This window comes from Nyctereutes procyonoides, unplaced genomic scaffold, assembly GCF_905146905.1.
Source record: "Nyctereutes procyonoides isolate TBG_1078 unplaced genomic scaffold, NYPRO_anot_genome, whole genome shotgun sequence".
Taxonomy (NCBI): Eukaryota; Metazoa; Chordata; class Mammalia; order Carnivora; family Canidae; genus Nyctereutes; species Nyctereutes procyonoides.
In genome coordinates, this window is record NW_026575044.1 from 39,658,775 (window position 1) to 39,683,969 (window position 25,195).

Here is a 25,195-nt window from a genome sequence, read left to right on the forward strand (position 1 = left end):
ATGTTATAGAGATGGTTTCTTTCCTTAAATTTCATGACTCAAGCTCTGTTAGCTTCAGACTTTTGCAGCTTCCACCTCTCTCAGCCTTCACAGAATTAAAGAGAGTTAGGGCCTTGCTCTGGATTAGGGTTTGGCTTAAGGGAAAGTTGTGGCTCGTTTGATCTTCTATCCAGACCACTCAAACTTTGTCCATCTCAGCAAAAAGGCTGTTTCACTTTCTTATCACTGTGCATTCACTGGAGTAACACTTAATTTCTTTCAAGAACTTTTCCTTCACAGGGTGCCTGGGTGGCACAGTGAGATAAGTGTCTGATTCTTGGGACGCCTCGGCGGCTCTGCAGTTGAGCGTCTGCTTTTGGTCCAAGGCATGATCCTGACGTTCCGGGATTGAGTCCCACATCAGGCTCCCTGTGAGGAGCTTATGTCTCTGCCTTCTCTGTGTCTCTCATGAATAAATAAATAAAATCTTAAACAAAAAAGTGTCTGACCCTTGATTTTGGTGCAAGTCATGATCTCAGGGTCTTAAGATCAAGCCCCATGTCCGGCTCTGTGCTGGATATGGAGCCTGTGTAAGATCCTCTCTCCTTCTCCCTCTGCCCCTCCCTTCTCCCCATCTTGCTCGCACTCTAAGGAAAAAAAAAAAAAGAACTTCTTCACATTCACGACTTGGCTGTTTGGCACAAGAGGCCTAGCTTTTAGCCTATCTTGGCTTTCAACATGCCTTCCTCACTATTCATTTACACCTTTTGATTTAAAATGAGAGACATGTGGCTCTTCCTTTCACTTGAACACTTAGAGACTACTGTAGAGTAATTATTAATTGGCCTAAGTTCAATATTGTTGTGTCTCAGGGGATAGTGAGGCCCAAGGAGAGGGAGAGAGATGGGGAAACAGCACATCAGTGGAGCAGTCAGATCACACACATTGATCAGTTAAGTTCATTGTTTTATATAGGCATAGTTCATCGTGCCTCAAAATAACTGCAAGAGTGACATCAAAGATCACTAATTACACTAGTCACACAACAAATATAATAATAATGAAAAATTTAAAATATTCAAGGCAGTATTTGTGAAGAGCAATAGAGTGAAGCACAATGAAACAAGATATGCTTGTATATGTAATGAAAAGTAACTTTTTTCATGTAATAGTTCTTCTTAGGGACAACCACTGTTACCAGTTTCTTGTTTATTCTTTTGAAGGAAGATGGAATAGAATTGTAATATAAATATACACATACATATATAAATGTATGTACTGACACAAAAGGTAGCCTACCACAAACTCCGTATCTCACATTTCTCATTTCACAATAAATCTTGGAGATCTTTACATATCAGAATACAGAAAGCTTCCATAATTCTTTCTTTTATGGCTATATAGTATACCCTGGTTGATTTAATATTCAGTTCAGTAGTGAAATATTCAGTCTTTGGCTATTATCAAGAATGTCTACCATGATTAATTGTACATATATCCATCTCAAACTTGCACCTCAAGAAGATAAATTCCTATCAATGAATTGCTGTGTATGTGGATTTAAAATTTCGATAGACATTGTCAGATTGCGCTTCATAGAATTTAATTTCTACCAACAATGTTTTTATTTTTATTTTTATTTTTTTTAAATTTTTATTTATTTATGATAGTCACACAGGGAGAGAGAGAGAGGCAGAGACACAGGCAGAGGGAGAAGCAGGCTCCATGCACTGGGAGCCTGACGTGGGACCTGATCCCAGGTCTCCGGGATCGCACCCTGGGCCAAAAGCAGGCGCCAAACCACTGCGCCACCCAGGGATCCCTCTACCAACAATGTATAAGCCTGTTTCACCATATGTTTGCCCACAGAATCATAATTTTTATATTGATTATTTAATTGAAAATTGAATTGCAGGGGCACCTGGGTGGCTCAGTTGGATGAGCATCTGCCTTTGGCTTGGGTCGTGATCCCAGGGTTCTGGGATGGAGCCCCATGTCAGGCTCCTCGCTCAGCTAGGAGCCTGCTGCTCCCTTTCCTTCTGCACCTCCTCTGCTCATGTTCTCCCTTGCTCTCTCTCAAATAAATAAATAAAATATTTTTTTAAAAAAGAAAATTGAGGGGCACCTGGATGGCTCAATGGTTGAACATCTATCTGCCTTTGGCTCAGGTCGTGGTCCCAGGTCCCAGGGTCTTGGGATCGAGTCCTGCATCAAGATCCCTACAGGAAGCCTGCTTCTCCCTCTGTCTATGTCTCTGCCTCTCTGTGTATCTCATGAATAAATAAATAAAATCTTTAAAAAAAATTTTTAAATTGAATTGCAAGAACAGCATTCTTTCATTGGAAAAAAAAGTGAAAAAACAAATTGGAAGAACAGTAGCTCGTGGAGTTTTAATTTAATTATTTTTCTTCGTATGGATGAGGTTAGGGATCCTCTCAAGTTTAAGATCCATTTAACCTCCTTTCTATGAAATATCTGTTTGTATTATTCTTTAACCATTTTTTGTTGGTTGATGTAGAAACACCCTTCACAAAGTAAGGGAACCAGCCATTTTATCCATGATAGGAGTTACAAATATTTCCAGTTTATCATTTGTCTTCAACTTTCAGCTATACTGTTAAAGCACTTTTTATTTCTATGTAGTTGAATTTATCAATCTTTTATTTCCAAATGAAAAAAGTCATTCCTAACTTAGATTAAGAAAAAAAATCCCACAGAAAAAAGAAAAAAAATCTCACATTTACTGCTATATTTTTTATACTTTAATGTATAGTTCATTTGTAATTTATTTTGTTATAAGATATGAAACATGGGCAATTTTGTTTTTCAATTACATCTGATTAACTTAAGCCCATTTTCTGAATAATACATCTTTCTCTAATTTGAAAGGTCTTCTTTATTATACCCTAAATTTCAAAAGGTATTGGGGCTGTTATAATGACTTCAATGTTACATTTGTTAATATCTGAGAGACTGTTCTCTATACCACTGCTGTTCTTATTTAGAAACTTCTTGAATTTCTTATTTAATTTTATATATGAACTTTAGAATCAGCTATTCTGGTTCAAAAAAATCATTTTGTTATTTCTATTGATCTCATTAAATTTGTATATTAATTTAGGAAAAATTTATATATCTTACCATTTTGGAGCTTCTTATCCAGGAAGGACTAGTCTTCCTCTGTGGTCCTAAGTAGCATTTTAAAGTTTTCTTCACCTACATCAGGCCTTCTCAACCTCAGCAATAATGACACTGGATGATCAAAAATGTCTCTAGATTTTCCAGATGTCCCCTGGTAGACAAAATCAGCCTCAGGTGGGAACCACTGATCTAGATCCTACTTCTCTCCAAATTTAATACCAAGGTTTGTTGTTTCTTTTCCCCCCTTTCTGCTAATCTAAATGGTATCTTTTCTTTTTAGTATATCACCTAGTTAATTATTTGTATGTGCAAATACTACTTATATTTACATATAATCACATATCCAGACACTTTCTGAATTCTTTCACTGTTTAAAATAGCTTTTCAGTTGATTCTCATAAATTTATGAGGTAGATAATCACATTATCTGCAAAATGACAAGGTCACCTTCTCTTTTTAAATTAAAAAAATGTTAATCCCTTTCTCTTTTCTAACTGTATTTTCTAGCAGCCCACAATGGTGATAAATCAAGTTAGTAATAGTGAGCATCCTTATTTTGAATGCTTCTAATATTTCCCCATTTCTCATGATGCTGGTTTGGGGTTGGACACATGCAATACTGCACAAAAAGGAATAGTGTATTATGCAAAGGAACTATCTACCTCTTGTTATTTTTTTTTTACAGAGTTTTAAATCAAGGGCAGATATTGAATTTATAAAGTACCTTTTTTGACATCTATAAAGATAATCATATGCTTTTTCATTAGTGCAAAAAATTATTTGAGCAATTCTAGAATTCGAAGAATAAACTTTACTTGGTAATAGTATATCATTATTTTAGCATGCTTCTGAATTATTTGTATCTATTTTGTGCTCTTTTTTGCTGGATTTTGATACCACTGTCATGATAGCATCATAAAACATTTTTAAAGCATTCCTAATTTCAAATAGTTTAAATAGAGCTGAAACTTTTATTTCTTAAAGATCAGTAGAATTGCCCCATGAGGGATCCCTGGGTGGTGCAGCGGTTTGGCGCCTGCCTTTGGCCCAGGGAGCGATCCTGGAGACCCGGGATCGAATCCCGCATCGGGCTCCCGGTGCATGGAGCCTGCTTCTCCCTCTGCCTGTGTGTCTGCCTCTCTCTCTCTCTCTCTCTCTCTCTCTCTCTCTCTGACTATCATAAATAAATAAAAATTTAAAAAAAAAGAATTGCCCCATGAAAACATCTGGGATTGGTGCTCTTTTGGAAAGTAACTCTCCAACAATTTTTCTTTTTATTGTGATTGGAGAGTTTAGATTCTTTTGGTTTCTGAGGTCAGTTTTGATAATTATACTTGCCTATAGAGTTAACTATTCCATTCTCGTCTAAAACTTGCTTGTTTATCAATAGCATCTCTTAGGATTCTTTTAACCTGGTCTTTTTTATGTATGTTTCTTCATTAGCATTTATTTTGTGATATATGCTTTCTTCCTATTTTTTGTACTCTATTATCTGAAGTTTTATCATTTCTTCCCCGCCAGAAAATCACGTTTCTGCATTGCTTTATTAGTATTGCCATTTTTATGTGTTTTATTAATTTATTTCTGTTTCTACTTTTATTATACTTTGTTATGTTTTCCTTTGATTTATTTTGTTGCTCTTTTAACTTTGGCTGACTGCGCAATTCACTTATTTTTATTCTGTTTTGTTTAGTAATATAAAAATTTTAGACAATAAATGTTTCTCTGAATGCTGCCTTAACTGTATCCAGGGCTCCAATGTTACAGTGGTTAAAAATCCAGGTTCTTAACTACATGGATGTTGATCCTATTTACTTCACTTACAAGTTATGAGATAGGAAGCACTCTTCCTTGCTGTGGCTCTATTATCTCATCTATAAAATGTGGATAACAACAGTTCCTTGAATGAATAGCTATCGTGAGGATTAAATGGATCAATATTTAGACCAATGCCTGACATACAGTAAGAGTTTAAATGGCTCCTAAATGAATGAATTACATGATAGATATGTTTAATCTCAAGTTATATTTTATATTATGCTTTTATTGCTTCTTTCTTTTAAAAATAAACTTTTAGGAACACTTGGGTGGCTCAGCGGTTGAGCATCTGCCTTCGGCTCAGGGCGTGATCCCAGAGTACCAGGATCAAGTCCCACATTGGGCTCCCTGCATGGAGCCTGCTTCTCCCTCTGCCTGTGTCTCTGCCTCTCTCTCTGTGTTTCTCATGAGTAAACAAATAAAATCCTTTAAAAAAATAATAATCTTTTATGATGTGAGCTATATTTGCTTTCTGTGCAGGAGTACATTTCTTTTGGTAATTTTAAAGTGCTTTTTTGTGTATGGTAACTTATAAGTTTACAGATTACATTTAATCTTCTATTTTATTTATATGTTATCTACTGACTCCAAACTAAGTAACAATAAGTTTAGTATATGTCTGCATTTTTCTTCTCACCATTTACTCTTCCCCTTGATTTTATTTTAATGTTTTTCAGAGTTTTTAGTTTTAAATATACTTACCTATTCTTGATTTATCAGCTTTAAATTATGTCTTTTAAAAAAGATTTTATTTATTTATTTGGGAGACAGAGTGGGGGGAGGGAAGGACAAAGGGAAAAGGAGAAGGACACTCCCTGCTTGAGCCCAACATGGACCTCAATCCCAGAAGCCTGGGATCATGACCTGAGCCAAAGGCAGACACTTAACTGACTGAGCGACCCAGGCACCCCTAAATTATATATTTTGACCACTGGCTATAAAAGATGAGGATGTCGGGGATCCCTGGGTGGCGCAGCGGTTTAGCGCCTGCCTTTGGCCCAGGGCGCGATCCTGGAGACCCGGGATCGAATCCCACGTCGGGCTCCCGGTGCATGGAGCCTGCTTCTCCCTCTGCCTATGTCTCTGCCTCTCTCTCTCTCACTGTGTGCCTATCATAAATAAATAAAAAATTTAAAAAAAAAAAAGATGAGGATGTCAGTGTTCAATCATATACAGCATTCTTTCCCATTTCCTCTGAGCTTTTTAAGTATCATTATTAGTTTTTAAGATTTCTTTTCCCAAATAATTTAAAGTCTTATTTCCAAATTTAATGGATTCAATGTGCTCCTCCAGCTGATCCTGTTACAGTTTGTTTAATATTCACAAAAGACTCTTAGGAGCTATATTCTTGTGTTTGTACATGTTTTAAAATATGTCTATAACAACTCAGAAAGTAACAGATGTTGGTGAGGATGTGGAGAAAGGGGAACCCTCTTACTCTGCTGGTGGGAAGGCAAACTGGTGCAGCCACTCTGGAAAGCAGTATGGAGGTTTCTCAAAAAGTTAAAAATGGAGCTCTCCTATGACCCAGCAATTGCACTATTATCCTTAAGTCCCATGAAATAAACTCAATAAAATAAATAAATAAAATGATATTTATTTTACTATTACAAAATTATATAATAAGTTTGTGATTATTTTTTACATGTTATATGACTTGAGATAGGAGAATTTAAAAATGTATTAGGAAAGAAGGTATCTATTTCAGCAAACTTACATCTAGGTGCTAAGAAACAGTAATATGATCAATTTTTAAAAAGTTATGATTTTTTTAAAGTAATAAGTGATGGTAACAATAATGGCAGTATAACTGTATTTCTTTTTTTTTAAGATTTTATTTATTTATTCATGAGAGACACAGAAAGAGAGAGGCAGAGACATAGGCAGAGGGAGAAGCAGGCTCCATGTAGGGAGCCCGATGAGGGACTTGATCCCGGGACCCTGGATCACATTCTGAGTTGAAGGCAGACACTCAACCGTTGAGCCACCCAGGCATCCCAGTATATCTGTATTTCTATAGATACCCCCTTTTCAACAACTTAAAACAACCTCTGGAAACATTACTTACTATCTTGCACAAGAGCCCAGTAGTAAGAGGTGGTTATTAGTGCCAGTAAACATGGGAGAAAGCAAGCTCAGAAAGTCCCAAGAGCACAAAAGCCTGTGGATAAAGCAGGAAAAATAATCTCTGTGCTTGGTGTTCTACCCATTAATACTGGCTTCATCTCTTCGGCCACCATCAAAATGAGTCACTGCTATTTGGCAGAGACAAAAAGATTTGGGAGACAAATTTCAGATATAATCTTAAGAGTGTTCTAGACATAATATTGCACTTTTTCTGATTTTCTATAATTTGAGCCAGATCTCTCTTCCATCACTTAGACAAAGACTGGAACAAAAGGAAATTGTTCATGCCCTAGTTTTGCTGATGCCTTCAATAAAACATGCTAAAAGAGGTAGGTTTTTTGCTTGTCACAAATACATGTTTCCCTGGTTCATTGCAATAAGCAAAGTATAGATAGGAACTCACTCTATAGGGAATTCTGGGTTAAATCTGGTTTAAGTTACCTTAACACAGACGTATAAATATAATTTTTTTTGGTGAAACTCTCACCAGACCCCCCCCCAAAAAAAATGAATTGCCGATGGTCCCCACCATCACCAATTACAACCACTTTTATTTCACTCTTTGTACTTATTAGATTTTGTTTGAATCTGTTCTCTAGCTGATCATTACAAGCTTTATGTGTTATCTTTCCTGTTATTTTGCAAATGTCCTGAAAGAGCACTTTTATTTCTGCTCTATCCCTAGCTCACATGTCATAGAATGGGGGATGGGAGGGATAGCAAAGCAGTACTGCTGTCTTCCTGCATCCCAAGCCCTCCTAATATGCTATTACCATGACTCCCCACATCTTATGATATAGCTATTATTATCTCCATTTTCCAAAAAAGGAAGTTGGGTTTTAGAGAAGGTGAAAGATTTCCCTAATTTTACACAGCTAGTAATAAGTCAGGAGGAGATCCAAGCCAAAGAAAGGCAATAAATGCTATTTTAAAGGTCAAAAAGAGAGGGAAAAATAGGCTTTTCTAGCCTCCTCAGAACTATGATAAAGAAAGCCAATTACTGCAGTACTCTATTGTGTTTATTAAGACTCTAGGGGGATCCCTGGGTGGCGCAGCGGTTTGGCGCCTGCCTTTGGCCCAGGGCACAATCCTGGAGACCTGGGATCGAATCCCACGTCAGGCTCCCGGTGCATGGAGCCTGCTTCTCCCTCTGCCTGTGTCTCTGCCTCTCTGTCTCTCTCTGTGTGACTATCATGAATAAATAAATAAAATATTAAAAAAAAAGACTCTAGGTAGGTAAAAATTTTGGGAAGTGTTTTATTAGTCATTTTCTCTTGATTATCAATGCAACACATACTCTTTATAGGAAATATGGTGAGTAGAGAAAAAGTTCGAATACTTAAAAAAAAATCACCCTACTCTCAGCACTGAGACAATTACATTGAACATTTCAGCATGTTTCTTTCTATTCTAATGCTTTTCTCTTCTAGTTCTTTTTGTGCACAGCACTGTGCACTCCAGGCCCAGGAGTAGCCAAGTGATCCAAGGGTACTGACGGACTTTGGATGAGGGAATTGAGTGTCCTCACAAGCATGTGTAAGGCTCTTCTTGATGGAATAGAAACAAAGTTAGAAGGAGTAGGGGGCTGGCTCTCCCCATGCCATCATATTCCAGCATGGATTTCCAAAGAATCTGAGAATTCTAAATTTAAATCTGGCCTTCTAGGCCATTTAGAAGGTATATTTGTCAAAGTAGGAGGATGAAACATACTCTATGAGTCTGTTAGCTTGATTTAAAACTTTCAAATATTTAAATATGTTATAGAAGCCTCCATTTGACCTCTTGCCCTGGGCCCCCAAAATGTGGCAAGAAGCTGATAGTGTATATATTTTTGCATGTGAATGTATCATAACATACCTAACCATTCTTCTAATACTGTACATTTAAATGGGTCCTACAAATTTTTAAGTTATATATGTCAAACATCTGTATATAAATATTTACCTTAATAGCTGATTACTTCTTATGGTATACTCTGAGAAGAAAAATTAGTGAGTCAAAGAGTATAGACTCTTAACAACCAACATCTTAAATTAATTGTTAGATTAATGGGGAATCTCACTGAATGCAACCTGTATCTCTCTACCCTCTATCTACACGCCAAATCCAATGACCTATATTAATGACTGCAGAGGCCATGTCTCCCCCTTTTTTTTTAGATTTGTTTTTAATTTGACACAGAGAGAGAGAGAGAGAGAGACAGAGAGAGCACAAGTAGGCAGAGAGGCAGGCAGAAAGAGGAAGAAGCAGGGAACTTGACACGCAGGGCTCGATCCCAGAACCTTGGGATCATGACCTGAGCTGAAGGTAGATACTCAACCAACTGAGCCACCCAGGTGCCCCAGGCCATGTCTCCTTTCAATGACTTTTACATAAGGTCATTTTGTTTCAAGATAGAAAGCTGACCCACAAAGTGTCTCTTTTTTTAAATTGAGGTATAAATGACATATAACATTATATTAGTTTTAGGTATACAATATAATGATTCAATATTTGTATATATTGCAAAATGATTACCACATTAGGTCTAGTTAAAATCCTCCAAGTATTTTTTTATATGCTTTAAAAAATCCATTAACTTTTAATCCCCTAAGATCAGGAATAGGAAAACCATGGCCCTTGGGCCAATTCCAGGCTACTACATATTTTTGTAAATAAAGTTTTACTGGAACATAGCCATGTTCATTCATTTCCATATTGTGTACATCTGCTTTCAGACTACAATGGTAGTGCTGAGTAATTGCAGCAGAGACCAACATATGGTTGACCCACAACTCCTGAAATATTTACTATCTGGCCTTTTAGAGCAAAAGTTTGCCAATTTTGATCTAAAATTATCACAGGATACAAACCATAAAATAGGAAGTTAGATACTGAGTAGTCATAAATTTACAATATATTCCCCTCCAAAAAAAAAAAAAAATATATATATATATATATATATATATATATATATATATATATATATATATATATATTCCCCTCCATTTCACAAATCAGATGCCCTGGCCTCACCAGGTTTGCTGTGGTATTCCTGTGGACATGTGATGAAGCACCTCATATTTCCTCTGCTTATCAGGTGCCTACTATGTGTGAAGCAGACCTTCTACCAGATGCTGAGAGCTCACAGAAGGAAAATTAATCATTTTTGTCCTCAAGGGATTGATAAATGTGCCTACTATATGTCAAGGAGTTCTTTTGCCAGGTTTATAGAAGAGTAATTCATTGTTTTGGGCCTCAAAGAGCTTACTGGTTTTCTGAATGTGTATCCAAGTTTTCACAAAGTGAATAGGATCATTCCAATCTTCCTATACCATCTCCTGTCACGTCTGAAATTCTAAAAATGGATTGTGTAAAAAGCAAGTATTATAAAGAGACTGTGGGGATCCCTGGGTGGCGCAGCGGTTTGGCGCTTGCCTTTGGCCCAGGGCGCGATCCTGGAGACCCGGGATCGAATCCCACGTCAGGCTCCCGGTGCATGGAACCTGCTTCTCCCTCTGCCTATGTCTCTGCCTCTCTCTCTCTATCTCTCTGTGACTATCATAAATAAATAAAAAAAAAAAAAAAAAAAAAAAAAAAGATTTGAAAGATTAAAAAAAAAAAAAAAAAAAAAAAAGAGACTGTGGCAGAGAGTAGAAACACCTTTACTAAAGCAGCTTGGAGACTGAACCACAATAATTAGGCTGTCTTGGTGAAAAAAATCACTGATGGCAGATGTAGAAAGAGCAGGCAAAACAAATAATTCCTACATATCAAGTAATCCCTTCTGCAGAAATTTCCTTGATGTTTCTGCTTTAGCCAGTCAGGGAAAAGAATTGCCCACTTTCTGACACCAGGAATATAGCAAGAGATTGGTAAATGGGTCTTTGTTTACTTAAAAATTAAAATTCCTATTTATGAGAAAAAGCCCACATGTGTGTAGTGAGGAAAGTAAGAAATAAGTCATTACTATTGTTTTACTCTCCATAAAGATGGGACAATAACAGAGTAATTGGCTTTGGGAGAGGACATAAACCTGAACCAACTATTTCAGAGGATTCTATGAAATGAGGTTTGAATCCAAGTTTGAGAGTTTGTTTTTTGTTTTTTTTTTTTTGAGTTTTAGTGGGAAGATAAAGGGAGAAAAAATATTTACAACTTAGATACTTTCTCACTTGCTCTTGGCACAATTAATCTGTTACAAAATTACATTAGAAAACTACAAACCAAAAGCAAATGTCTTGATTGCTCTGTTGTCCTGGATCATCACTGGTATGGCTATCCTATATCACTGGGGTAAAAGAGAAGATTCTTTGTGGATTTGTGCTCCTCCTCTGCCTCTTATGAGCTGAGCAACCTTGTGTAAATTTATCCATTTCTCAGAGCCGCAACTTCTGCAAAATGTTGATAATACAACATACTTTGCTGGGTTCTTTCATGGACTAAAGGAGGTAACATAAGAACATAAGTCAGATCATAACACAGTTATGGGCATTTAGTTAGTGCTAAATAAAATATATTTTTGTAGTTGTCTATATAATTTACAATATATGTTAAAGCCCCCAAAACAGTTTCTCAGAGCTGATGGGCTAGATACTTGTTTCAGGGACTCAGCTTGGCAATTATCTGCCTGGCTCCTACTTTTCTTTCAGTCACTAAAATTCTACTACTAGAGATGTCTTCTTTTGGCTATTTAAATCTTCTATCCCACTGAGTTGCCAGCAAAAATGGATATGCCTCCACATGCTTGCCATCTTAACATGTTATTAGCTGAGCCCTTTCCTAGGATTAGTAGTATCTAGCTGAGCGTAATGCCTTTAGAATAAAGTTCCCATGTTGAGTAGCATATATGCCTGGAGAAGGGAAAGAAATATTTAGCAGGCAGATGGGTGGGTACCACGTTGGGCATAATTTATCATTTTGCTGAGGATTATCTCCAATGGCTCACTTGCAGAAATATGCTCATGTGCAAAGGAGAGTAACTATCTGCAGAAGGAGAGACTAGCCCTGCCTGTTCATGCCAATTCAAAACTATTAGAATGACTTGTTCTGACCTACTTAAAACAAACAAAGTCTATGCAACTATTAACTATTTGTATTGCCCATTTCTATTATAAAAACAGTTCTCAGAATATCTCTGAGTATCTGCCAAGGACTTTGTTTTGCTTATTTTTGCTCTTGTGAGAGAAGTCAGAGATAACTAATGTTTGCATTGCTGGTTGGCTTTTCTAAAGGGTCTTGATTATTCCATTCTTTTCAAGGGCTTCAAATTTCCCTTCTGTCTTGTCCTTGCCTGACCAAGGAAATCAATTATAGTGCTTCGGTCCCTCACCAAACATCAGAGCAGTTTGTCTCTACTTCTTTACCCTCCATTCCTTTTTTTTCACCCTCCATTCCTTGTAAACATTACTTATATATTCAACAATTTATGGAATTGTTTTTTCAGAGTTTGACAATACAGGCCCACCCTCTACTTACCAAACCCTTATTTTCATCTTTATCCTCTACAACAATCGATCTCTAACAAGATATATCCTATGCAAGACAATACTTGGGGTACTTGTATTAATGTTTTAATCATAATCTTAAAATTTGTATTATGTGTACTTTTAACAATGTGTATAACATATCAAAAGAGTGGATAATAATTACTCAAGCTCTTATTAATATTATTTTTAATCAATAAAATTTGGGGGCTCACTCTTGTAGGGTAGTAGTGTTCAAAGAATGATATAAGCACTTCTGGGGTATCTATGATCCTTTCTGGGTATCTGCAAGATCAAAACTGTTTTATAATAATACTAAGATGGAATTTATCTTTTTTACTCATTCTCTCCTGTATACGGTAGAGATTTCCAGAGGCAACCTGAAATGTGATATTGCAACAGATTGATGCAGGAGCAGATATGAGAACCAAGTTGTTCTCTATTTGTAAAAAATGTAAAACGATATTCCTGCCATTAAATTTGTTTTGAAAGAGTTGTTTTTCATAAAATTATATTATTTATATATTTTCAATATTTTTTAAAAAAATTATTTATTCATAGACACACATACACACACAGAGGCAGAGGGAGAAGCAGGCTCCATGCAGGGAGCCTGACGTGGGACTCGATCCCAGATCTCCAGGATCACACCCTGGACTGAAGGCAGCGCTAAACTGCTGAGCCACCAGAGCTGCCCTATATTATTTATATTAGCATGTAATAAATGATTACTGTCATTTTTAAGTGAAATAAGTAATTTTTATTTTTAAAAAGATTTTATTTATTCACTTGAAGCAGAGAGATATCAAGAGAGAGAACATGAGGAGGAGGGGAAGAGGGAGAGGGAAAAGTAGGCTCCCTGCTCAGCATGTCTTGATCCCAGGACCCCAGGATCATGACTCAAGCTGAAGGCAGATGCTCAACCATCTGAGCCACCCACGTGCCCCTGAAATAAGTAGTTTTAAATCTTAGTTTTTGAGGGTTGATAGAAGGAGGTAGGTGAAGGATGGGCTAAATGGGTGATGGATATTAAGGAGGACACTTCTCCTCCTGAAACCAATATTGCACTGTATGTTAGCTAACTAGAATTTAAATAAAAATTAAAAATAATCCTAGTTTTAGATATCATTACAGTAAATATCAATAGATATACAGTGGTGTGTTATAGCCTGAAATAGTCCATGCTGGTAGTTTATACCACAGAAATTGGCAAACCCACAAATTAGGGCTTTTGTTTTGGAGAACTGCTTTACCAGCACACCACCGGATATAACTCACTTAAAAATTCTTTGGGGGATCCCTGGATGGCTCAGCCGTTAAGCATCTGCCTTCAGCCCAGGGCATGGTCCTGGAGTCCTGGGATTAAGTCTCACATCAGGCTCCCTGCATGGAGCCTGCTTCTCTCTGTGCCTAGGTTTCTGCCTCTCTGTGTGTGTCTCTCATGAATAAATAAATAAAATCTTAAAAAAAATTCTTTGGGATCTTCAGTAATATTTAGAGTTCCTAAGACCAGAAAAATTGGGAACCTCTGCTCTACAGCATATAACACTGTTAACTGCTACATTCTTGATACTCCTTCCACACCTCCACCTCTCTCTTCATACCCTAACTCTGCCTACCTTTGGCTTAGCTAACACAGCACAGCACAGAACTTCTTTCTACTTACCTAATTATTATTCTTTACTCCTCCCATCTTCCCTGTAGCCTGATAGAACTAGTGATTCTCACAATTTGATCTATGAAAGTTCTGTCTGCCAAAATAGAGTGCTTCTCAAAGTGCATCTGAGTTACTTGGGTGCTTTTCAAAAACTGTCCTGGGACAATTGTACCATCCCAAATTTACCTGAATTACTTGTAATTTGGTACTTGTAATTTGGTACTCTCTCCTCTGGAGGGGGTAGAGCTTTTTAATATCCAGGGGTGATTCCCATGATGATCCTAAGTTTGAGAATTCTCTAATCCACTGTTAGGGGATCTCATCCATTTCCACATCTTTAAACACCTCTTCTTTGTTTTTCTATTCTCAGTTGCTCTCTTTTGCTTTAGACATACAGTTTTAAATTCTCCAGTGACATCTCCCTAGACTGTCTTGTCACCACTTCAAGTTCAACTTGCCCTGGACAACTTCCCAAGGTAATCTGTTACTCATTCTCTTCTCCTTAGCTGATGACACAAGAGTTATCTCAGTTACTCAGAGTTGGGCTACTGAAATGATCTCTACTTTTCACATCTTCTCCATTGCTCCCATGTGTAACTAGGTGCCCAGAACCTATACCTTCCAACTCTGAAACATCACTTAGATGTTTATCTCTCCTGTCCATTTCCCACCTAGTTTTGGCCTTCCTACTTCTGCCCTAGATAATTATATCGCCTTTCTCTTTTGTTAAGAACTTCAAGGTCTTAGTGATTTGAAAACCAATACCATATAGTGCCCTTATGACTTTGAATGTCACCTGCTGGTAGGTAAGTATTCTATAACACTTCTGGAAAGTTCTTTTGGAGACTGATGTGTGGTCATTCATCATTCATTCCATCGATGGGTACAGGTGGAGGGCTGTTTCCAGCACAGAAATTAGATGAAGAAGCAAGGCTTTGGTATGTGAGACAGCCTGAGTCTCTGCTGCTAGGCAGGCAGAGCAGAGATACTGAGAAATCATCCCAAAGATATGATACCAATGCTACATGCTTCTTGCTAGAGTTAAAATAGTTTTAGCTATAAAGGACAGATCGATAACAGAAACTGTTATCAGTTTCTCCCACTGATAACAATGGTAGAAAAAAGTTACCTGTAGAGCCAGTGAAAAGGAAAGAGGTTTGAAAGAAAAAGGAATAGGTAAAGTGTGCTGTATATCTCCTTTCTGTTCCTTTCATTCCATCTATACACATCTCTGCCCTGCTCTATGCTGGGGGGCTGACCTGTATGTACCACATCCACTGAGGTTATCTGTGCTCTGATTTCTGGTAGGTTGACTTAAGGGAGCCCCGAAGGGAGGGAGATTATAAAGAAGGGAAAGAGTGAAGTCAGAGTATTTTCCTACCAGCCAATCTCCAACCACTGCCTGAAACCTCCATTGAAGGTTGCAGCTCCTGCCAGGCAGTCCTATCCTCAGTCATCTTGGGTCTAGAAGTGGTAGGAACACACCTTTGTCACCAGCCTGGAGGTCCTGTATTACCCATGCGCTGCTCTACATCTTGTCTATATCTTCACAACTAGTCACTTTATGAACTCAAATCATTCTAATTTGATCATGGCATGTGTTTCCTGCTGGGACTCTGAATAACACACCTGGCTACAAAGAAGAAGGAGAAGGAGAAGGAGAAGGAGAAGAAGAAGAAGAAGAAGAAGAAGAAGAAGAAGAAGAATTATTGTTTAGTGGAACCTAAATGGAGGAAAGGAAGAGGGAGAGGAGAATTAATAACTGATTTTCCTCCACAAAGCTGCCCTTTGCCTACCTGGGCCACATATTTCCTCCAGATCCACTCCCAGCATGGGTTACCTTTTCTCCTTCCACATCTCTTTATCCTCTTTCCTCATTACTTTACCTACCATCTTCTCTCCCCTCTATATCATCCCTTTTAATGCACTAACTTAAGCAACTTCTTCCTCCTGGATAGTTTATCCAACTCTGTCCATTCTGAAATAAATATGGGGCTTAATCTTTCAACACAAGGCACCACATGGCTTTCTGGGCTCTACCTCAAATAAACTTCCTTTTTTTAAAAAAAGATTTTATTTATTCATTTTGGAGAGAGAGCAAGAGAGACAGAGGGAGAAGAAGACTCCCCCTCCCTAAACAGGGAGGCTGAATCAGGGCTCAATCCCAGTACCCTGGGATTATGATCTGAGCTGAAGGCAGATGCTTAACCAACTGAGCCACCCAGATGACCTTCAAATAAACTTCCTGATGGTGGGGCCCTCCACAACTTCTGTCTTGTCCACAGGAGACCAATACTGCCTTCAGACTCAGGGCTTCTTGGAAGATACTCCTCTTTGCAGCTTCCCCTACGTTCTCTCACCCACCCTCCTGCTCCCAGGTATCACCCTTTTCTGCCCATGATTTGTAAGCCAACATATTCGGACAGGGGACCCCTGGTCTAGATTTGTTCTGTCTATGGTGACCTCTAGGTATTGTGTCACTGTTTAAATCAAAATTAAATTGGAAATTCAGTGCCTCAGTTGCATGAGTCACATATTTAGTAGCTACAAAAAGTAATGAGTACTGTGTAGAGCATTTCCATCATCACAGAAAGTTCTATTGAACAGATTGGGGCCTATATTTGCATTTCTCAACCTTTGAACTATGAATATTTTGGGCCAGATAAGTCTTCATTGTGGGGGCTGTCCTGTACATTGTAGGCTGTTTAGCAGCATCCCTGGTCTCTACCCACTGATGCCAGTAGCACTCTCCCAGTTGTAACAACCAAAAATGTCTCTGGGGCTCCTGGGTGGCTCAGTCATGATCTGCATTTGGCTCAGGTCATGATCCTGGGGTCCTGGGATGAGCCCCACATGCATTGCATAGGACTCTGCTCAGCGGGGAGCCTGTTTCTCCCTCCCACCTCTGCCTGCTTGTGCACACTCTCTTTCTCTATCAAAAAATAAATAAATAAAATCTTTTAAAAACAAATGTCTCCAGACATTCCTAGACTCTGGTTTATATGAAACCATTCAATTATTGATTGTGTTTTGCTCGCCCACAGAGAAGGAGCAAGAGAAGTCAAGGAAAAAAAAAAGAGTTGAGACACACTTGGAACAGGAGATAAAGAAAGGAGGCCAGAAAGTAAAAGGTTTCCACAAACCCCTTGCACAGTGGATCACAACTTTTTCCTAACAAGTCCTAGTTCTTTAGTAAGGTGCAGTGAGTTTCCTTCATGGCCCCTATGGCTCTTGGAGCACTCAAACTAGGTCACCATAATGTACAAAGCCCCTGCCCCATTCCTGGAAATATCAAGGAGAATAGTAGCTGTCACGTAATTGCTGACATCTCCTGTTAGGAGCATGAAGCACAGGGCTGCCAGAACATCATCACATGATGATGTTAAGATGACCATGAGGCCTTACTAACTGGACAGGGTCACTCACACACATTCCTCCCCCGGCACAGGATAGGAGTGCCACATCCTTCTTGACCTGCCAAATTCTGTGTCTTCTGACCCTCACTGCTCTTCTGGGTTATCAGGCATTGAGAGTCATGGAAGGAAAAGTTACTATAGCCTGAGGTCCTAGTGGAGACAACTCAACTACACAAAGCAAGTTTTCCCAAAATATAGTCACCCATCTTAAGAGATATCCTACAGTCAGAAACTTTTTAAGCTTTAAAACTTTTTTTTAAAGACAATTGTCCAAATCTATTTAACCATATGCCCCTTGGTCTGAAATACTCCCAACTGAGTATGTTTTACCCAGTGCTAACATAAAGAAAAGACTTGTACTCAACTGAAATCTTCTGTCTGTCCAGAAGCATTTCCTTGACACTCGACAAGATTCTATTCAGAGAGATGAAGGCACAAAAGAAGTCCTGTTATGGGCTCAGGAAACAGCCATGCTTGAAAATCACAGAGGTCACTGTACAGAACGAAGAGTTGGGAACTAAGAACAGAGCAGGTCAGGACCTGGCATCAGGCACAACCAGACAGGCTGGTGATTTCCTACTTTCTTATCAAGCTCTCAAAAATTTAACTATAAATACACAGTTAAAACAGAGATATATAATGGCAAGGACCAAACAATGCTTTATATTTGCCTCAGATTCATATACCATATCTGGTTTACAGCAGCTCTTTGATAAATGTTGATTGAATATTGTATAAAGGAAAGGAGAAGCTTGTCTATCTCATATGATAGGTCCCTAAAAGGCCTGACCTTTTCTTTTATTTTGCATCTGTTCCACTGACTACTCAGGCGATCTCTGTAGTATGTACTTTGTCAAAAACAGTCGATAGTATCCAAAATCTAAGAAATGATAACATTTGCATCAGACAGGGTCCCAACAGGAAACCAATGGCACATTTAAATCAGGAGAATTACGGGACGGCTCAGCGGTTGAGCAGCGGTTGAGCAGCTGACTTTGGCTCAGGTAGTAATCCTGGGATATTGGACTCAATCCCACATTGGGCTCCTGCAAATAGCCTGCTTCTCCCTCTGCCTATGTCTCTGCCTCTCTCTCAATTTGTGTCTCTCATGAACAAATAAATCTTAAAAAAAATTAGGAGACTTTCCAGAGACTTATTTGAAAGGGACAATTTGCAAAGCTATGGATGCATGTAGGGGAACTACAAGGGTTACTGCTGTAGCAGCAGAACTATTACCACTCCTCGGGGAAAAGAGACGAGAAGATGGATCGATTACAGGAACCCCAAAGGAGAAAAGTCTTATAGTGAAGAACCATGACCTTAGGTCGAGGGGCACAGGCAGCCCAAGGCAACCCCACTGAGGAGGGAGAAGGGAGAATAATTAGCCTAACCTCACTCAGCCTCCCTCCCTTGAATCTCCTGCTGGGACCCTGCCATTGGCGGAAGTCAGAGGGCACAGGAACCCTTCTGTAGCTCTCACAGGGAGCCTCCTGGGTAGAAAGAGGGAGGAAGGTGAGTAGATCAGAAAGGGAAAAAGGAAGATATCCTAAACAATAGGTGATTGCTATCCATGTACTGGCAGTGTTTGGAAATCTTTAAGATGCTAATTCATGATCAATTTATAATCCAACAAGACGGAATCACTTTTAAACTCTAATTCTTTATTGATGCTTAAAAAATCTGAATATTAGGATTACCAAACTAATTTAAAAATAAGATTTCATCCAGTTCAAAATCAAATTCCATTTAAAAGGAAATTTAACCTAAAATTACAGAGCTCTTAACCTTAATTCTGCTGGACGTGAAGTTCAGCCACAAATACACCAACTCTGGACTCCTGGCTAGAGGGGAAGATGGTGGTTCTTCCCACCAGGGGAACTGATCAAAGGATTACTGTACTGCTGCACAGAGCTAAAGATCTCTTGTTAGAGAATACAGCAGAACTCAGTATTTGGGGATTTGTCACTGTCACTGGATAGAGGGAAGGAAAGTTATATGAAACTCCTAAAGGAAAAAATTACTTCATGCAGAACACAGACAACTGAGAACTAGGAAATTTATGAAGAAAGGCAATGAGAAAAGCTCTTAACTTTGAAGGCTGCTACTTTCTCTAAGAAGATGAAAGGGAAAACATTATCTATTAAAGGACAGAAAATAATATAGCGGAATACTGGAAAGAAGAGGCTAAGAAGAACTCTGATGGGGCTTCAGAAATAAAAGAAACAAAACCAAATCATCTTTACCATGTTTTAATTTCAATGAGTCTGTGGCCTATGGCCTATTTACATTTATTATCAAAATATAGCAAAACAAAGAAAAAGATCTCTTAGTTTTCTCCTCTCTGTCTTAATCACAGGAATATGTCCAACTTAGTATACTTGATTTGCAGAGATTTACATTCACAAAATAAATATGTAAGTATTTGTTATCTACATATTCATCAATTCCTGGAAAATCAATATATATTCAGAACATGTACAATTAAATTAACTGTTTACCATACTCGATCTAGAATTTGATGTTTTCTTCTTAAGAGAGACATATGCAGGGCTACTGCTTGTTCAGTGCAAGCTGTTCTCATCATAATGAGTACTTACCACAATTTCCAACTCTTATCTACAAGGAGTACACTTCGTACTGTTGTTCAAGCATATAACACTCACACCAAGTTGCAAATAAATAATAGGCAGAACTGATAAATGATGTTCAGTTTACATGCATAGATACTGTAAAAGAGAAAGCCAACTGTGATTGCCAATTTCTTCTGCTTTATCCCAGATTAATAGAACAACTGAAAGAGAAAGCCATTCCCTTGTCTTTGGGCCACTTAATTACCATGAAAATTTGACAGGAACATACTCACTAAAATACAATCTATAATGATTTAGTAGCTTATATTCTTTATGGGCCTAAATATTCTTATTCACTAATTCAACCATAAATATTTATTGAGCACCTACTGCACATATCAGACAACGTTACAAGCACTGGGGATACAACAACAAACAAGATAGACAAGGTTCCTGCTTTCATGGAGCTTACATTCTAGGGAAGACGGTGAACTACAATAAATAGGTAAATAAATAAGAACTTTAAATAATAATTTTTGCTAGGAATAAAATAAAATGGGTAATGGGATGAAGAATAACAGGGGAAAGAGGTACATAATTTAGATGAGATGTTCAGGAAGGCCTCTCTGAGAAGTTGACATTTTAGGTAAAGCTTGAACAGTAGCAAGAAGTCAGTCATGTGAAGATCTGGGGAAAGAGCATTCCAGGACAGGGAAGAACTGAGGTAAAAGCCCTGAGGTGAGAATAAGCTGGGGATGCTTGAGGAATAGTAAGAAGGTCAGTAAGTGAGAGGAAAATGATAGGAGATAAGACAGCAGAGGGTGGCCAGATGCCAAACTATGCTGGGCCTTGCAAGGCAAGGAATTTGGACTTTTTTTTTCCTAGAGTGGTGATAAGCTGCCATGGGGTTCTGAGATGGAGAGGATTTGATCTCTGCTTTAAAAGGATCACTCTGGGGGTGCCTGGGTAGCTGGTTGGGCGACAAATCTTGATTTCAGCTCAAGTCAGCTGGTTGGGCGACCAAATCTTGATTTCAGCTCAAGTCATGATCTCAAGGTCCTCAGAGCCCAAGTCAGGTTGTGTGGTCTCTCCTCCTCTTTCCCTCCCCCAGCTCACACACTTTCTCTTTCTCTCAAATAAGTAAATAAATCTTTAAAAAAAAATCACTCTGTCTCTGAAAAGAGACTGTAGAAGGGATAAGGCCATTGCAGTCATTCAAGAGAAGAAGGAGGCTGGTACTATGGTGGGGGAAATGCATGTGAAAAGAAGTGTACAGACTGGGGACCTATTCTGGAGACATGCCCACCAGCAGATTGAAAGGGGAGATATAGTCAAGGAGAGAAAAAAAAAACTCCTAGGTTTTTGACTTGAGCAACTAGGCATTATTAATTGAAGGGGGAAGAAATGGAAGAAAGCAGGTATAAGGCAGGTGGAGTAGTAATGTAAAAAAGTCAAGAGTTGCATTTTGTATATATAATATTTGAGATGTCTATTAGATATCCAAATGGAAATATAAGGTAGACAGTCATGTATCTATGTGGAGTTCTAGGGAAATGTCAGGCATACTTTTTAAAAAATCTAAATGAAAAATGTTATTAGAAACATACACTCAAGAGAGGTGGGGACTGTGTGTTCACATTTATTCTATAGGCTCTTGTGCCTTAAATACTGAAGTACTGAAAAAACACAAGGGAATGTAAAGTAGTAATCATGAAACCAAAAACTGAAGATCACCTTTGATTTGTTTGCTTGATGCTCCTACCAACTTAGCTCAAGTATTCCTCCACCAAAAACGATATGCCTCATAATTACTTGTTGCAGAGAATTACTACAGTGAGGAAAACAATATATTTTAGCTAAGGAAGATTTGAAATACTTCACTGATTCAGAACCAGATGCACTGGTTTGCTAGCTCAAGCCTGAACACAATAGTCACTCACAGATGATATCTATGAAGTGGCATGACAACTGCAGGAAAGGTCTATCAGTACTGCTACATCAAAAGAAGACCAAATCCATGGAGGCAACTGACTTAAAGGTGTTAATAATATCCCCCGCCCCATTTATTTGGGGGGGGGGCATTGTTGTAGGTCAACAGAATTTCATAGAAATGTAAACATCTTCTGATTGTCTTCCCACAATTTCCTGTTGATTAGCTCTTACTTTGCTTCATAATTCATCTATCCATCACGAAAAGAAAGAGAGGCAAAAGGAATTTCAGCTTTCATAAGAGGAACTCTGAAGTCCCAGTAAGTATTACCTTATAAATTGTACAAACAGGTTCAAATGAAAAGCAACGATCTTGAATTTAATAGACATGCAAATATCAAGAATTTTACTTGGGTTAGTTTCTTTACAGTAAGGTTTAAACCCACTAAACTCCTTTGTAAGGACAATAGGGCAGGAAGTGGCAAAGTCATAATCAGTGACCTTAGATCTTTTTGAAGTGCAAAGCAGCAAAGTAACAGCCTACAGGATAAAACTAACATCACACTTTCAAGTCAATAAGCGAAGAGAGAAAATCATTAACAGCTACCCTATTCTTTAGTGAGAATTTCAAAACCAATTAGAAAGCCCCTGAAAAATATATTTAGGCTTAATAGTTTAGTCCTTTTATTTCCAATAAATTTCAGAATTAAAAAACTCCCACAGAACCGTAATTTTCCACTGGAAACCTTTCTTCTGCTTATAATTGTGAGGAATTATTTAGTAGTTTCTATGCAAGTGTGATACATGACAATACCTGCACTGGAGGTGAAAACATAATGTTTTGTTTTACCTTCAAGGTGTCCACCTGAGGACCTGGACTTCAAGAACACATTGCATTCAAAAGCCTTGGCAATATACATGGAAAGTGATCATTAAAACCCTGTGAATACAGAATTCCCATCTCTGTAAAAAAAGGGGGGGGGCCTAACACCCCAATTCATTCCTAAGACATTCTTTGGGTGGTAAGGTATGTGTCTCCCATCTACTACCCTCTTCTCCCAGAAACATTTGTGCTTCTTATATCTTAGTCTGCTTTTCCTTAGTTTCAACAGATTTATACCCACAGATGGAGGAGAGAAGGTTAAAAGAAGAAAAAGAAAAGAGAAGGAAGAAAGTAAAAGGCCATCAAACGCTCACTTTAATATGCCAGAGTTACAAAATGGTTAATGCTGTCAGAAGTGTCTGGTCTACCAGGGCACCTGTTGTCTCGGCCTAACTTCTTCCAACTTCTTTTTGCTATCTTTCCCTCTGTTCTCCTCCTTATAGTGACTTTCTCCCAGCTCCAGCCACTGTGCCACAAAAGCCAAACCAAGCAAAAGCAGGCCAAAAATTAAATTATGGATATGTTTCAATGGTCTTAATAGATTAGTATAGCATATTAGAAATGTCTATTTTAAAGACTTGGTAGGAGGCATGTGGGTGGCTCAGCCTTTGGCTCAGGTCATGATCTCAGGGTCCTGGGATTGAGCCCTGAATCAGGCTCCCCACTCAGGGTGTCTGCTTCTCCCTCTACCCCTCCCCCTGCTCATTCTCACTCTATTTCTCTCTAAAAAAAATAAAATATTTTTTAAAAAATGGTAGATGGTTTGAGCCAAGCTGAGTAAGTATTCAAAACTAGTGACTGCTCATTCAACAAATTTGAAAAGAAGATGTGTTGTTTTTTTCTAACCAGATATCACAACCAGCTATAAAAGACTAATAAGATTTAACTTAGACCATATAGTTAAACTATGCCCCATGAGCTATTCCATAAGAGACCTAACTAATATAATAGTTCTACCATTTTTAGGCTCTCTTAAAATTTTACTAGTATCTGGGGTTCTAGAACAAGAAAAGAGTTCAGACACCTCCAACACTTTCAATTTATTAGCTTAAAGTTCTTTATGAACAATGTATACACAAATGCTGTTTGCTGTAAGAGGAGTCTGCTAGGAACTAAAATATCTGTGTCAAAAGACAGCCTCTTGGAGGGAGTTTGGAGGCATCCCTTCCAGGATATCAGCACCTCAAGTAAAGCCACCAAAGATGTGCTTCCTCCTCCTGTTAAGTTCTACAAAGCAAACAAAATAACCTGTTGTCACTCTCACTCCAACAATGCACATAGATAAGGGAGGTCAAAATTCCTTTAAGAATGAATGAAATAAATGGCAAATTATCTCAATTATACTAAGTGATTCTTAGACAATCTGTAAGAACATTTACATTTTCCCTTCCAAGTAACAGTCTGCCTGATATCACTCTCCAAATGCCAGCAACATGGAGAGCATCTTAATTTAATTCATGGAGAGTACTGAATTAAAAAAAAGGCTCTCCTTTCCAAACATGGAGAGAACCCAGGAAATACTTAAACATCCCTAAGCATACAGTTAACCTGACTAGATATTGTAACCCTTGCAGTGCCAGCAGGGTGTCCCTAAAATAAGCTGGAGAATAATTTTCTAAGAGCAAGAACCTAATTGAAAATAGCAAGGAGTATAAGAAATTTTCCATACCAGTTGTGTATGATGCCTGGCATATAGATGAACATGCCAGTTGAATATATGTTCCATTCTTTCAGCTTATTTTGGACTGATTTTATAGGACAAAACAACATAATTACATCATCAAAGCATCTGCAAAGATAAAATCTAGGGAGTTTTCAAAACCAGAGAATGTTTGGAGAGGGGGAAGGGAAAGGGAAGAGGCAACAGAAGTTAGAACTGGATAAAACAAATTTACAAATCTGGCTCTTGAACAAAAGAAAATAGGAGCATAAAACATTTATGTGTGTCTTCATCCATAATATTTCTTCCTAAATGAATTAAAACATTGGCTTATGATGGATTTATACCATAGTGAAACTCTTAACAACTTCAAAATCAACTTCATGTTTGGGTTCCATTCTTTCAGGTGATGAATAGTGGGAAATCAGTGAAGGAATGTCACTTGAAGTCAGTCATTTATCATGAACCAAAATGGTTAAGTGCCCCATAAACTGCAATGATCCATTTCCTATTAGCATCACACAACAGAAGGCAGCCTCATCTGCATTAA